This window comes from Lasioglossum baleicum, chromosome 4 (genome assembly GCF_051020765.1).
Source record: "Lasioglossum baleicum chromosome 4, iyLasBale1, whole genome shotgun sequence".
Lineage (NCBI taxonomy): Eukaryota > Metazoa > Arthropoda > Insecta > Hymenoptera > Halictidae > Lasioglossum > Lasioglossum baleicum.
The window spans coordinates 19,704,125-19,719,898 of record NC_134932.1 but is presented as its reverse complement, the minus strand read 5'-3'; the positions used below and the strand labels follow the sequence as shown (position 1 = coordinate 19,719,898).

At 41.5% G+C, this 15,774-nt stretch overlaps 1 protein-coding gene and 1 long non-coding RNA gene across 22 annotated transcripts in view; both read left to right on the top strand.

Moving 5' to 3' along the window:
- The window catches only part of LOC143208036 (disks large 1 tumor suppressor protein-like), a 397,450-nt gene that overhangs the window by 135,007 nt on the left and 246,669 nt on the right, over positions 1-15,774 (top strand). The gene's annotated exons all lie outside the window — the stretch shown is intronic.
- Positions 813-15,200, top strand: LOC143208062 (uncharacterized). The gene is made up of 2 exons (XR_013008826.1): positions 813-8,869; positions 14,690-15,200. It is a non-coding gene; the product is annotated as an uncharacterized LOC143208062 (long non-coding RNA).

Here is a 15,774-nt window from a genome sequence, read left to right as displayed (position 1 = left end):
CTTACTCTGATTCGAGTAGAATTTGATTCGAACAATGCCCAACAATACCGTCCCGAAATCTTCGATGAAGCCCACCGTGCGCCGTGGGTAAGCAAGAAACTGAAAAGCCGTCCTGCAAGATTAGTTCCCCGCAAAGTCTCGCAGGTTGTCCTGCAGAGGAAGCTCGCCAATCTCCGTCGATCCGTGTGCACCCCATACGATTTCGTCTCGAGGACCATCGGGGTAAGAATCCAGAGTGGTAACGGCGCGGCGGGGTGCAGAGCTGTCGGAGGGTGGTCGTCGGCAGGGTGAATGCAATTTTCACGAGGTGGCGGTGCAGTTCACCCCGCTTTCGTGTGACCGGCTACACCGACGCACACGGTTGCATCTGGAACGAAGAAAGGGAGACAGGGCTTGCGAGAGCGAGCTAGAAAGAGAGAAAGCTAGCGAGGGAAAGAGCGGAAGAGGGAGGATAGGGGCTGGTGGGAGCGAGAGAGAGAGAGAGAGAGAGACGACCACGTACACGGAAGCACGGGGGAGCACACGTACTTGCACGAGGACCGGCGCGCTCAGTAGTGTGCCAAGTGCGCCCAGTGACGTAGGTCAGTGCTCGCGACTACGCCGCTCTCGCGAGCCGAGCCCCGAGCCAGCGGAGCGCTCGTGTGCTCGCAATTTTCCCGTGTTGGTCAGCTTGTTGTGCTCCGTGACACCATGGTTCCCGTTGACAACGCCTGGCCGGGCTCTGCCTGGTCGTCGGACAACCGAGTGTCGTGCGTCTTGGCCCTGTTCCGCCGGTCACCTTGACACAAGCCCCTGCACCAGCGAAGGTTAGGTCTCGTGTGCCCCTGCGAACTGCCAGTCGATGCACTTCCGACCAGCACGATGCACCCCTGCAACCGCCCACGCGACCTGCGATCACCCGACACCCGGAAAACACCTCCGCAATCTTCAGCTCGTCAGAGCAACAATCCTCGTTGGTTTTGCATCGACGTTCAACTGTCCGCGATCGAGTGAAAATCCGCGTTCCCGAGACAACGTGGAATCGCGGACGACTCGTGGAAAACTGGGGAAACTCTGCGCGTCCTCGTTTCCCAACGACCTGCGGTTTAATCGCGCGGCCTTTGTTTCCCAGCACTTGTTCTTCTTCCCCTCATTGGAACTTTTGTTCCGCATCGTTCTCTCGTGTGCTCGCCTCCGCCAGCCTCCGCCAGGGTTTTCCACGTTCTCTCTCTCTCTCTCTCTCCTCTCGTTTTTCTCGATTCTCCGAAGGTTTCTCGCGTCCCTGCGAGCATGATAAATGAATGATAGGATACGTTCGCGGTTCTGTTGTTTCTCGCGCGTGCTGCACACCGAGCGAGCGTGGCGGCTCGGATGCGGATTGAGAACTGCGCCAACCGAGGGTCATTGCTCGTGCGAGAGTCATTATCAGCGCTGCTTTAGCATTATGTGCCGGTGATATCGCGATGGGTTACTTTCGGGTCGCAGATTCGCTGGGAAATTGGGGTCGAGTAAAGTGTGGTCTTGGATAGTTCTAAACGTACCTACTGTGACTCGATAGCATTCTTTCTCGTTGAGAGTCGAGCGTGTTGTGGCGGTAACTAAACTTGCGGACCTTTATCAATATTTTATACATCAAGCAATTCTTAGCCACACAATTAGCTGAAAATAACACATCGATACTCTTCAATTCTTTCTTTGTATTCTTTCAAATTGCAGAGTTACTTATTTTTTAGACAAGTACATAAAATCTGTGATAGGTACTTTCGTGTTGTCTTCATATTAATGCACAGTGTTGCCATTTGGCAGGGCAGCTGTTATTTTGGAGTAAAAGTTTGGAAAATAAACATAGATTCTTTGTATTGTTTTCCTCGATTCCTCGACAAATTGATTGGATATATGGAAACGTTTTATTCTTTTTGGGAAAATCATGCTTCTGAACTTGAAATTTCGTACGTGATCTGAACAAGTAGACTGTCTGTGATCGACGCTGTGAGTCACTGTGATATTTTCGCCTGTACTACAATTTGTCATTACTGCGGAAGTGGGTATTGTTATCCAGAGAGTCGTAATTTTTCTAGATAGTGATATACGTCACTGGGAAGCACCAAGATCAGTAAGTGACGCAGGTCAGTCTTCTCGGAGACAGCTCAACTCTATTTATCTTGTTTAAACCGCTTGTCATTCTGACTAAAGCTTTATGAAAGCTTAATACGCGATTTACTGTACACGTGATGAACAATTACTCCACCTACTCACTTTTATCATGAGCGCACAACGTCCGTAGTCTAATTATTACTAAACTACTTGATGAATAGTAATAAAAGTCTGTAGAATTTAATATAATACAAATTATTATATAATCAAGTGACATTGATGCGAAATCGTTAGGTGGATGTACAATAGTAGCACCGTTATAGTTTACAACAATTATTATCGTATCTCCGTAGCCACATTCGGTCTCACGAGATATTGAATTAGTTTCTCACTTCTGAACGACTTTCCGCAGCTGTTCCGCAGAAGTTCAAGCGCGTTCTAACGTCAACGTGATAATGCAACTGCTTCGAACCACTGTTTACGCTCGCGATTCGTCGTCTAGCGTGCACCGAGACTGTAAATCCGGTGTACGCTATTTATGCACCGTTAGGTGTTTATTAAAACATTGGCTCATGCGACTTCCGGCACGCTCCACGATAATCCACGATAAGCTTATCGACCTTCGAGATTTGATTCTCTCTTAAAACGAACGCTACACTATCTAACTCTTTAATTACAAATTACTGGCAATTCCCGTGCTACACGTTGTAGTTATATATTTCTTGTATCTTACGAATCGCCTCTTTTAACAAGCATTTTATAAACCGTCTACGAACATTTTTAATTCGCAATTACAATACAAAACGAATAAAATTGTACAAAAAATTCTGTAGATACTTTCATATATAGAATTATTTATATATTGTATCTAATCCTTGGTGCTTTCTAGACAATAAAATTATAATTTGATTTTATGTTTAATTATGTTAAGCACACTTGCAATTATAACTAAAGCGCGAATCTTTATACACAATTATAATTGGGAATGAAATAGAAATTTATTTTCTTTCTTAACATATTTAACAGTATGAAAATAATCCAACAACATTTTCGAACACCTCTACACCTAACAATTTTTGTGACAAATGCATAAAATCCGAAATATATTTACAAGACGCTAGGACACATTTAAGAAAGTTTTATCTGTATGTTTTCATTGATCTATTAAAATGTGCGACTATATTCCCGCAATCAGCAGCCAACTGTTGAGCCTAGAACATTCGCGAGAAATTTTATTGGGTCAAACGCGAGCCGTTTCCGTCAATCGAAATGCATTTCTAAGTGTCATATGCTAAACGCGACGGTATATAACCCATTCCGCGGATCGCGTGCAATGCAATTTTTATGTCCGTTAAAAAAGCAGTTATCTTGATGTGTGCCGTTTGACGAGGCTTTGTGTCTCGAACAAGGCGAAGGAAACGTTCGATTGCATAATTCATACACTCTATCGATTCCGCAATAAGATATAGGCGGAAGTAGTTGTTTCCGTAACTCGCCGTGGTGATCCAGAAAATAAACGGACGGGAACTTGAGGCTCATTATTCGCGCGAAACGAGAAGCTCGAGTTTAACTTGCCGTAACCGCGTCGTATGTTACCCTGTCGCATATTGTTTCGAAGATTACATTCTAACTCTATTAGTCGCCTATTGTTACATGCTATAGACTCGAACTGAAATGCAATGATAATGGAACGATCAGCCGAGGCTTGTCGAGCGTTCATTTTTTCGAGGTTCGTCTAAATGTATTCATACTCCACTATATATATTTCTCCAATAACTGCTTTAGAATTTTAATGATAGAACAGCGGTTTAATTTTTGCTTTCATCGCGAATGTGACAAAAAATTGGCTCTTGGAATACGGTAGTAATTGAATCTGTTTTAATGCTTTAATACTTTAAGTTTACTTTCAAATACCGCTTCATCATATTTATATTATGATGGGAATATATTATGGAATATATTCAATTTTTGCGTTTACTTCTTTAATGTTGTATATTTTGTAAGTTTGAAATATTTCAATTTAACCGTGTGACTTTACAATTCTTCACCTTCGTTCTGACCAGCCACGATTCTCCAAGAAAAATATCGAATTAAAAATCTTCACAAAAGGGAGCTTTCCATAAATTGGCCGATTCCGAGGTAAGGGGAGGAATTAGTATGATAATTTCGCAAAACAAGTATCGAATTGAATAAAAATCTGTATTCTCGCAACGGCCGACAGGTCTCCATTGATGAGCCGATTTCGGGACAAGGGAAACTCGCGTGAAAATTATGTGGATCGTCCGTTAACGTTACTACGAGAAGCTCGAGTCACGTCGTGCCACCGAAGTTTGTCGTTCCTCGAGATATCGATCGCGTTCCGCGAGTTGTCAAGCTGTGCTGCGAGTCTGAGATTTCTCGGTGGATGTGCGAATTTATCGACTGCCCGGAATACACGAGGATCCTGACATTTATCTCCGCGGCGCGCGGCGGTGACGATCATCGACGGGCCGCCGCTGTCACGTTCAAAACGCTCATAAATCTATTTGCGAGAATCGCATTAAATTATTAGAGCGGGCGCCGGGAAGCCTGGGTCTATCTTCGGCCGGAAACGAGAATCGTCGCTCACGATCGAGATGATATTTTATTCATGGCTCCGTCGTGAAATAGATTCCCTTTCTGCAGAGGATCTCCGGCTCCTCGTTCACCGATTTCTTCGGTAACGACGTGTTCTACACAGGGCGGGCGGGCGGTCTCGGTATATTCGTCGTTCGTGCCTCGAAAAATGATTGAGGGGACGACGATCGAAGAGACCGAACTCTCATAAACCGGGACGTCGAAAGTGAAGACTTAATGAGGCCCGTGGAATTAATGGTTCTACCTAGGTTGCAGAATACGATGGCGGACCTAATTGTGAGGATTTTTCCTTCATCGCTCCGCGCACTCTTTGTAATTGCGATGCTATCCCCCTCCGTGGTCCGCGGTTTCAGCATTGCGGACAATGAGGATGCGAAGAATATTGATGAGCTGGCGAAGAAAGGCAAGATAGAACCCTATAGTTAGCGATGACATGCAATATTCGTGCGTCGTTACTATTGCGGTGGAATTTTCGAAAAAAAATTTTCCTGTTGCATTCGTGTTTGCGTAGCCCTTGTCCCAATGCTGAACTACGATATATCCCCATTTAAACATTTCAAATAATTGGACTGTGGAACTCTATGCAAAATAAAAATGTTGTAGGGTAAGGTTAATCAAGTCGTACCCCTTAAGAAAGAAACCGTATAAAACATAGGATTTATCAAATAAATAGAAATTAAATGTGTTATTCAAAACTTGTGTTAATATTGTTGTTATTTGTTATAACGAAATTAGAAAATCTATATGCTTTCACGTAAAATAAACTAAATCTTTAAAAACTTACATCGGTACGACTAAAGGAATTGGTTTCCTAAGTCGTACCACCTATAGCCTAAGTCGTACCTAAGAATTAAATTAAGCAACAATAATAATTGAAACGTATTTTTCATTAATCTGTTTACATGACACATTGGTATTCAGTTAGTACAAACATCACATACAAATTTTTTTGTGTTTTTGTCAACTCCAGCGCATACATCGTGCATCCATGATTTGCATTTCAAGCATTGAATCATGTTTTCCTCCCGATCTTCTCCACAAATAAAACGAAACCAAACGGTTTTCTTCTTTTTAATTTTCAATGCCAATTCCTTTTAATTAATTACTGCGTTTTATTCTGCGTTGAGGTTATTTCGACTGACGAGATAGTACAACTTAGGAATCTCATATGGGTACGACTTAAGACACGGCACAAGTTCAATTTAAAAAGTAAACATAACCTAACTGAATAAAATTAATACGATTTCGTTTCAACTAAACGATTATGTAAATTCTACTGAATTTATATTTAATAAGGAACATACTTTTATCAATAATTTACTTGCAAGATTAACTACCAAACATATGCAGAAAATTATAAGAAAATTGAAATAAACTTACTTCATGACAGGATTTATAATGAGGCTGGTTTATGGCAGATAATAATACGTAAAGCAACTTGGTTGACTCGGATGTATATTTGGTTGCCGTTGTATGTGCTGTTGACGCCGTAGTTCGTTCAAAATTCAAGTGGTACGACTTAAGCACTGGTACGACTTGAGCAACCATACCCTACGTCAATTATAAAGTACTAGAATCAAATCAAAATTTGTTTCTGCTACGTCACCTCAGAGACGTCATGGGTTTCGGATGCCAAACTTGATCGTTCCTTATGTTCCATCATAATTATCTTATTTTCCATCGATATGCGTTCAGAACGTCAAACGAAATGAAATAGTATGTTTCAACCTGAACCCGTGGAATTAAATAGTGAGGCAAGGGATAGAAAACAAAATGGTTTCTTTCTTTGGTCGCGTGGAATTTTATTTAATTCGTATATGAAGGGGTTATCTCTCGTGCAGCTATTTACGAAGAGCGTGTGGGGGTTAACGAGACCGGTGAAGAACGAGTCACCCCGTAAGAAAAACTCCCCTGCAAAGTAATCGCTGTTATCGCATTCGGATCTACGTTCGAACATTTCTCTGCGGCGCGTTCACGGTGAAACGCGAGGCGGTCGTGTCACTCAGAAAAACCGCTGATCTCATTAACGCCTCTTGACTCGCAAATGAGTTCTTTTGTCCCGAGCGTTGCGCGCTCGTGCACGGGTCGCTCGAGGAATTCGATATGGTTTTTAAAGCCGCGACAACATTCGATATAATTGCACGCGAATTCCGTAAATTCCCTTTCGACACATTAAATCGAGTAATTAAAACGGCGCCCTTAAGCATTACATTATCAGCCACTTCGACGTTATTATTAACGTTTTTCCGATCGATGTTGTAGCATTACAGTACTATAGCAGCTATTGACGTGTGGCTAACTTTTTATTATTATAACAAGAATACTTTCTCTGCGCTTCTGAATATAAATAAACGCGAAGCTCTGCAAATAAACAACGATAGATGATTTGTTCGTTATGTAAGATCTTTTTTTCTATTTTCTTATTATTACTGTTTATATTTATTCCTGCAAAGGGAGGACACGCTTGAAATCATTATTACAAAGTTGACTCTTTGAAGTGGCTCATCATTTTTAGAAATATAGTGTAAACAAACTGTTGCAGTGGATCCAAAAAATATTCGAACACTAAATTTCAAATGTAATCGTTTGTCATTCGGACCTCCGCCGCACAGCAGGGATGGGATCAAGCACCTCGCAAACAGGTTCGAACTTTGATTGATTGAATTCGAACTCTCTATAAATACTTGGAAAGACAGAAATAGTACTCCTAAGGTGTACTCGGACCTATGCCAGACAGTTTCGAACCTTTTACAAGTACCTTGGTAAACGGGAATAATACTTGCAAGTATATTCGAATCTTGGTCGCACAGATTCGAAACTTTTATGAATATCATACCGGAAATTCTGTGATTTATGAATCATTATTTTTTTACCTTTAAAAACAATTGGCCTCTAATGTATAATGTAATTCAACATGTATAACTGTAATTTCGTAATCTATCGGAAATATTACTCTTAAATAGTTACGAATTTAATAAAGAAAGTGCTTAAAGCCCTCTATGCAGTTTTGATTTCCATGATTCGAGTACTACTTGTGAAAGATTCGATTCTTTTCAACATCGAAGTACTTATAAGTATCTTTTCGAAACTTGTAAGTACTCATTCCGAGGTTCGAAATCAGTTTGTATAAAATGAATACTTTCCAAATATAATCATTGAAACATTATTGCTTTTACGTAGTAATCGAAACACATGAAATGAAACTTGGTTATTGAAATTGACTCGGATTCGTGAGGACATATTGATCTTGATCCCATCCGTACCGCACATTACAAAACTAAAATTAATTTACAGAAGAATCGTCACTATCGATCTATAGCGTGACAAAAGCTAGAGTGCCTAAAGCGATCCCGTGCAAGGATTGGTCGGTTTAAAAAATTACAAAGGACGGTTATTAAAATTTCCCGTGAACGCCGCCAGCGTTAAGCGCACAGTCGATTCTCGAAATTGTATAATCACCGGAGCTCCTTGTTCCATTACGTTGGGGAGGGAAGGGGAGCGAGGATTAACCCAGTTTTTCCCCTGGTCGGCAGCCACTTATTGCCCCGGCTGATAATTGATAACGTTCGCCAATTAACGCGACGTTAATTTGCTAAACGCGGCGCGCGGGGCTCCCCACGATTGACACTTGATTTACGCCGCGCTACGATTCGATGATCCCGACCGACGCGACGCACTCGACTAGAATCACGATAATGAATGATAACCGGCGTTCAAGTAGCCTTTCAATTTTAATAGGTCACCCGGCTCTGTTAGGCTACTCGCCGTTACCTCTTGTCTAGCACCGGAGCTGATGCTCCACGAGCAAGCCGCGTACATTAACGCGAAATAGTAATTAACGTTGCTGCACGAAATGACAGGATACGTCGCATTTCCTCTTCCTGCGCGACTATGGTCATTCCTGCCTGTTCGAATACTCATTTTCGCCTTTCATTTACGGATTTCATCGGCCCACGCCAATTAGAAACGCCGCTCTACATCTGCATCGACGCGCGCTTTGCGGATGAATACGAAACGACATGTGGATCGGACGATCGAATAACTGTACTCACCTGTGCAAATGGTTTGGGAAGGGCTATTTATGGTTGGCCAACGGTGGCCAACGGTTGGGATATGGTTGGTGGTTTTGCCTACAAATCCCTAACATAGGGCCTACGACGAATGTTTATGGCAAAAATGGGTACGTACAATTTAAAACAGTGGAGGTATTAAAAGGATTTAAGGCCACCAGTGTATTAGTTTCACCTTAACAACATCATCAAAAGAAGAAGGAAATTTTTATTTAGCTCCTGTGTCTTGCAATCAATGCAACCATTTTTTATTTTGCATAAAGATCCGCGGTCTAGTTATGACAATTTGCCAACGAATATCCTACATTGGCCCAATCCAAATAACTTTTCGCTAAATATTGGGTTGGCAAGAAAGTAATTTCGGTATTTTAAGGTGAAATAGAGCGACGAACTTTAATGAATAAGATATTTTCCCTTTTGTTCCAAAAAGAATAAATAATAAAATATTTTATTGATCAAAGTTCATCGCTTGAATAAAGAAATTCGGTTTAATATCACCTTGAAATACCGAAATTACTTTCTTGCCAATCCAACAAATCTTGCTCACCATCACGGCAGAAATTGAATTTTTTTTTGGTCGTTCACCTACTTCATTTACAAATCGAGTTTTTTCTACCATTGGCGAATAGTTATTCCATTCGATTCGCAGAGGATGAGTGTTGATCGAAATATCGAATCACTCCCAGAATTGCGCATCAGGGTAACGAGAATCGGGCGAGTTCGTGTGGCTCTCAAGGAGGAATCGGAACTTTCGGGCGGGTAGTATTTCTGACACTGCTCGTGGCAGAATGTTCCTTCGTCTTCGGCGTGTCCGCAGGAAGTTGAGTCGTTCCAACTTTTTTACTGGGCTAAACTGGAACTAGGTGCGCTGCAGGCGGCAATAACGTCGGATTCGAGGATGCTACTTCGGGCCTCTTGCCGAGATCCTCGACCTGCCTGCCTATTACGGAAGGATACAAGTCCTTACTTAGTCCGTTATCTGTCTTACGGGTCGCTTACGTAATTAAAATTCGCGGGGATCTCCGGTTGCCGTGGGAGAAATTGCTCCGGCTCCCTTGTTACCCGAAACGAAAATGAACTGGCCACTTCGTACACAAGCGGCACATAAAATCTACTCAGCCCTTATTAACGTTTCATTTCGAGTCCCGTAATGCTCGTACATTTATCACGGCAGCACGCAAGATCAACGAGCACAAGCCCGAACCACTAAGGAACAATTCCGAACAGTTTGCAGCTATGGACGAACTTATCCGTCTCCCACCTCTCCTCTCGCTCTCTCTTCGAACCACTTGAAAGTTTTAGATCAAACTTTATCTGTTAATACTAAGGAAACTGTTTAACTACAAGGCCGATTTTCCGGGAGGATAAGTAGCTTATAATGGTACTATGAAATGTTAAAATTTTGTGAAGCTGAACACAGAGTGTTTGTTTTTAATACATTGACTACCGGTATTTAACATTTTTTAAGAGTCTACGGTTCATAGCTAACGATTGCATTGATGAATTTGAAAAACATTAATCAAAAACAGTAGATTAGTTATTACACCTAATATTACTCTCAAGACATCTCCGAGAACATTCTTCTGATTTCGTGCAAGAAGATGCCACAATGCATTGCATTACTCATAGTTACTTCTGACATTCCTGGATTTATAGAATTTTATTTATTTAGCCAGTTCTTTTCCTTGAACTAGATGATTCGCGCGACTATTCAAATTTCCGCTGCCGGGTATTACGATGGTGGTCCAGCGCGGTCTCCAAGCAATTAGAACAACGGCGCCGATTAGTTTGCCGACGTTTAAGTGCCGCCGCTCATTCGCCGGCCCCAGCGTTCGCATTTCCGAAACGACTGCCGATTAGTTTTCACTCCATGGTCTGTAAATAGAAACAGACCTATGTCCAAGTGTAATCAACACGCCCGTGCCTCGCTGCCGACCAATTCCCAGTTCCGCATTCACAGGACAGACCTTCTATAGCAGTTTTGCGAAGATTGAAACCTTCATTCGGGCCCTTTGATCTCTGTATTCATATCTCCGTTCACGATGCGAAAACACTCGACACTTCGTGCCACACGGAACCCTTTGGCATCGTTCGATTAATTAAACTTTTACCAAGCCTCGAGCTTGATCTGTTTTTTTTCGGTGAAAATAAACGTTGTTCGAATTACTCGATTGGGAAATGAAATTTAATTTGATAGGAATCGTTTGAACTCTTCGCGGGCCACGAAGTTGGAAACGCTAACCCCCCCCCCCCCTTCGGCAATCTGCTGATGTATTTTGTTAGATTCTATCGAGAACTTTCGATAGCTAGCCAAGTGGTAAATTAAAACTCCGCATTTATCGTTTCTCCCCCTGTCAGTTGCTGGTCCAATTATTGAAGTCTTTTTCAGCTTTTAATAGATATCGTTCCGAGACCTTCGTCAAAATGTCCCTATCAATTATCGTCTTCTTCGTGAGCCAGCACAAGTTGACTATTCATCTCGTAGATTTTTGTGTGTGAAATAGAAAGTGGGACTTAATGAAACTATTCATACGTCTCGTTTTTTAGAATCTATCTTCTATCGGATTCGAACCACTAGACATTTTTTACGTGTTTATTAACTCTGAAACGCTTGATGTTTTAGGACCAGCTTAAGGGTAATTCATTTTGCACCTGCTACAAAGGAAATTGTTATAAATTTTGTTCGAACTATGTTTATTTGTGACGTAGTAAAATAATATAGCTTAAATAACGAATCAGGAACACGAGAATTAACTCTAAGAAAATAAGAAAAAATTTCATACAATCCAACTAAGTAAGGATCATTAAAATTTTAGCCATTTGTTTCTATCTTCCTACTTTTTCAAATTTGCTGAACGGTGCCCAATAACGTACCAAGGATTGATTTCACTGAGTAGAGATTACTTCATTTCTCTCTCAACTGAGAAAAAAAGATCTGTAAGCAATCAGTATGGCTCTAAATATTATTATTAATTTACAAAAACGATTACCATGAAAATTCAAGCCGATTAAACGGATCGCCAGTCATAAGTTTGCCGAAACAACAAGTCTCCACTCGTAGAGCGATTCCAACGTTAGATTCACGAGTCGATCACTGGAAGCAATCAATCCGACACAAGTAGATTACATCAACAAGTCTGCTCCGATAGAAATTCGCATCTAACCCCAAGAACAATGGACCAATTGGCCCCCTTGTACCCTAAGTTAGCGCTGCTTATGCCCTCGTAGCTAATTAAGGACGGTAGGTCGGCTAGTGGCACTCGCCGGTGCCGGCTTAATGAAAATTAGTCGTGCCTCGCGATTTCCAACGTCGCGCATCGGTCCTCGTGCTCTCGTTAGTTCGTTCGAGCGTGCCGCCAGACTCGTCGGTGTAGCTGCAGTCGCGAATAATTCAATTTCATCTGGCTCTCACGGTATATCTGCTTCGACGCTTTCCCATTGTACCCGCGAACGGACGAATTACACCGACGGCTGACGTCCGGTCGAAACTGCGCCTACTTCCTCCGATCCACGATTTTCGGAATAATTGAGCCCCGTGAAATTGCATCGCAGAACCGCTGACGTGACGTAACGCCAATTTACAAGACAATAAAAGTCTCTTTCTTCCTTATTCTCGCTTAAAGGATTAGCCACTGGTGATCCAACGCTCGGGACTCGTGATTCCATCTTTTCTGGACGATCCTTGGATCATCTAATCGTGCGTGCAATTAGCTAGATGGCGTACAACGTGTGATAAAAAGCAACTCTAATCTGTAATCCATAATCAGAAATTTTTTCTCAATCTGAACTACTTCGCGTAGCGTGGCGAGATACAAATCGCGTACAATTGTATAGATCCATGATTCAAAATGAATGCTAACATATTTTCTATGATTAATCGTTCTCCAGTGTACGCAGCGGAAGCAAACTGCTCAGCAATCTATTTTCTACTTATTTCGAAGGAATTCTCATTCTATTGTTATACACTAAATTTTGTAGAACACGTATTGAGACACTCGGAGCTCGCTGAAATTTGGAAAACTGAAGCACAAGAGTCCTTCGCAAGGAAATTGACACAGTCCGGTTCCTTTTTTATCACACCTCGCAGTGAATACCCTTTTGAACACACTTGCAAGAGCTTTGAGTGCAAAAAGTTTTAGCTGTTGAGATGAATAGGTTTAGGGAAATTCGTGGCCCATTTATGTTTTAGTCTCCAGACTCCGTTAAATCTGATTACAGTCACACCGTGACTGGCGTCGTCTTGACGCGAATAGCACGAGGAAAAAATAGACCGGTTTAAAAAGGTGATGAGATCGCTTCTTGTCTTGGTTAATGTTGACCGACATTTTTCTTTAAAATTGGAAGGAATTGGGTCAGGTCTCCGTGAATTCTGTAAGTACAGATTTTCTGTTCCATCGGAAAAACGTTCGCCGGATCGTTTTCTGATACGTTCGCGTCAAACAAATTTCTATTTCTGCAGCGGAACGAGTCGGTCATTTTGCATGGTGTAAAGTTCTAATTATTGATAAGTAAACTGCAGATTTTATGCATTTATGATAAATATGAATAAATACAAAGCTGTGAAGACATTGGAAGAATTTAAGAACACTGTTGCACTGTTTTTCATTTATGAAAAAGTTCAATACAAGAGATATACATTTTTAATTTTTTTGAAATGAAATGGAATTGATCCACAGTCTACTGATAATTTAGAAAGTGTCCATACTTTCCTGGATAATCTTCACAACGCCGAAGGAACGCCTATGTTTTTAAATGGACTGTGCCTCTGGGGTTGTAATAAATTCATATTCAAATAGTCCCATGAGAGCCACTCTTCTCTGTTTTATGGAAATGGATCGGGCCGATGCGACGGCGCTTCGAACGAAGAACAATGTTAGAACGACTGAAAAGTAATTAGGCGAAACAACGTGAAAATGAACCGCACGTTAATTCGACCAACGTAAATTAAGATCGATGCTCGCCGGGGGACCCGGTGAACAACCCTCAGTATAATTGCTTCTTCGTGGCAAACGTATGTGCAATTCCACCTGAAACGAATGGAATCCTTTTTCTCTTGACGAATTCGGACCTACCCTGATGGGACTTTCCGGAGCTAGCTGAAGGCTATTGATTTTCCCAGGGGTTCGAACGATAAGCTCGCCCCGGATAGTGAATTCTCTCGTGGTACTGCAGTTTCGGGGGTGCATTTGTGGGGCGTTCGTGGTGCATTCGCGTCTTCACTGATCGGCGAATTCCTGTCTTACCGACTTGCAGTGCTGGTGCTCGCTGCATCGAAGAGATGTCGCTTGGTCCCTCGATTTCAAATGCATAATTAATGCGCCGGACCAGAATTGAATTAACAATGAATTTTCATAGCCTACATTGAATTTTAAAAATATTTATTTTGACGATATTTATTCCTGATTTATTCCTAACACTTTAATATTTATTCCTGAAGGAATTAGACTATTTGTTATTCTTCAACAATCTATTCTATCCGAGTAGAATATCTGTAACTTGAAAAAGCGAAGTGTACAGAGGACTTAAGTTATCGTCAATCAATTTTCAAAACTTTATCGAGTAATAAATAATTTGTCAACTCAAAAATTTGATTGTACAAGTTGTTTTGGACTTCAGAGTACAATTCCCAATTCTGCAAACCTCTGCAATCCTCTTCAACGGCGCCAAAAATGTTTAACTACTCAATTCCTAATTTTCTAAAATCTAGTTAGTTATAGAAAATGGACTCCACACATCCTATTTTCAGTGATAAATGTTTACTGTGTGGTCGAAGGTTCGTCGATTGATGACGTACTCTATTTCGTTGTCTTTCAATTCACTTATGACTTACACATATATTATATCGAATCATCGACGCAAATGAACTCTACGCTTTGTCCCAAAACTCTCCACGATCCAATATCATTCTAACAGCTGTTATTACGATGTAGCTCGTCACATTAACTTATTAGTCACGAACTGTGTACACGTTTCGCGTTAGCCGAAACCAGGCCACGAAAGGGGGACACATCAAGATAATTAAATTGCGTACTCATCGCGCCACCATAAACACGCCGTTGACAAATGATTGAGTGAAAGACTCGTTTATACGGACAGACCACCGAACCTGTGACTGCGAACGTGAGACAATAAGAAGAATCACTGCCCATAAACTCGTTTATAAGCTGCGTTTATTGCGTTGGAATGGAGACAGATTAATACAATAACCCGGAACCTATCGTAAAGGACTTACTGATTCGTTTTTTAGCACTGACCTGACTGACATACAGGTGGGAACAAGCATTTAGTATATTGTATACACAGCAACGGATGTTTTTACGAATCTCGTGGTTTTAATCGTGCTAAACGAACGAAACTAGAGAACAGTGACAAAAGGTTTCGATACGGGGTGTAAAGTGTAAACCAATTGTGAAAACCGTACAAAATCGTGAATATTCGTCGAATATGCCCCCAACTACACCGACGGACTCAGCCATGTGCTCACTCTGTCCGCGATCGAAGAAACCACATCACCCGAAGAAACTAGTTCGATTCGACTCCATCGTCGACACCTTCTCCATCTCCGACTCGAACGCCTTTACCAATCAGAGGGTAAGACTAATTCTACAATACAATGTCTCGATTTGTAATATTCTGAAATTTTCAGATTTTGTGTTATGACTTGCCAAAGGTTCTTTAAAATTAAAGACGTTAAGTAGAGAAGTTCATTGCTGTGACATTTATACGCATAGTTGCGTCTTCCACGAAGGCACATCACTTCTAGCTAGTTTCTAGATAGTTGAACAGAGTTTCGCTTCTGGCGGTCCTTTCGAGGCTTCTTCAAGAAACGCACTCAAAATTTCTATGCCTCAAAGTACGCCGAAGCCTTTCAACTATCTTTAGAACGACCAAGATTATGCTGCCTCCTTGTAAAGTCTCTTCGTCGCCACCCGGTATACATTCGAAATATTCATTCAAAGTATGTGTGATACTTTATAAAAATAAAAGAGAATATTCAGAACAGCAGTTCTGTATA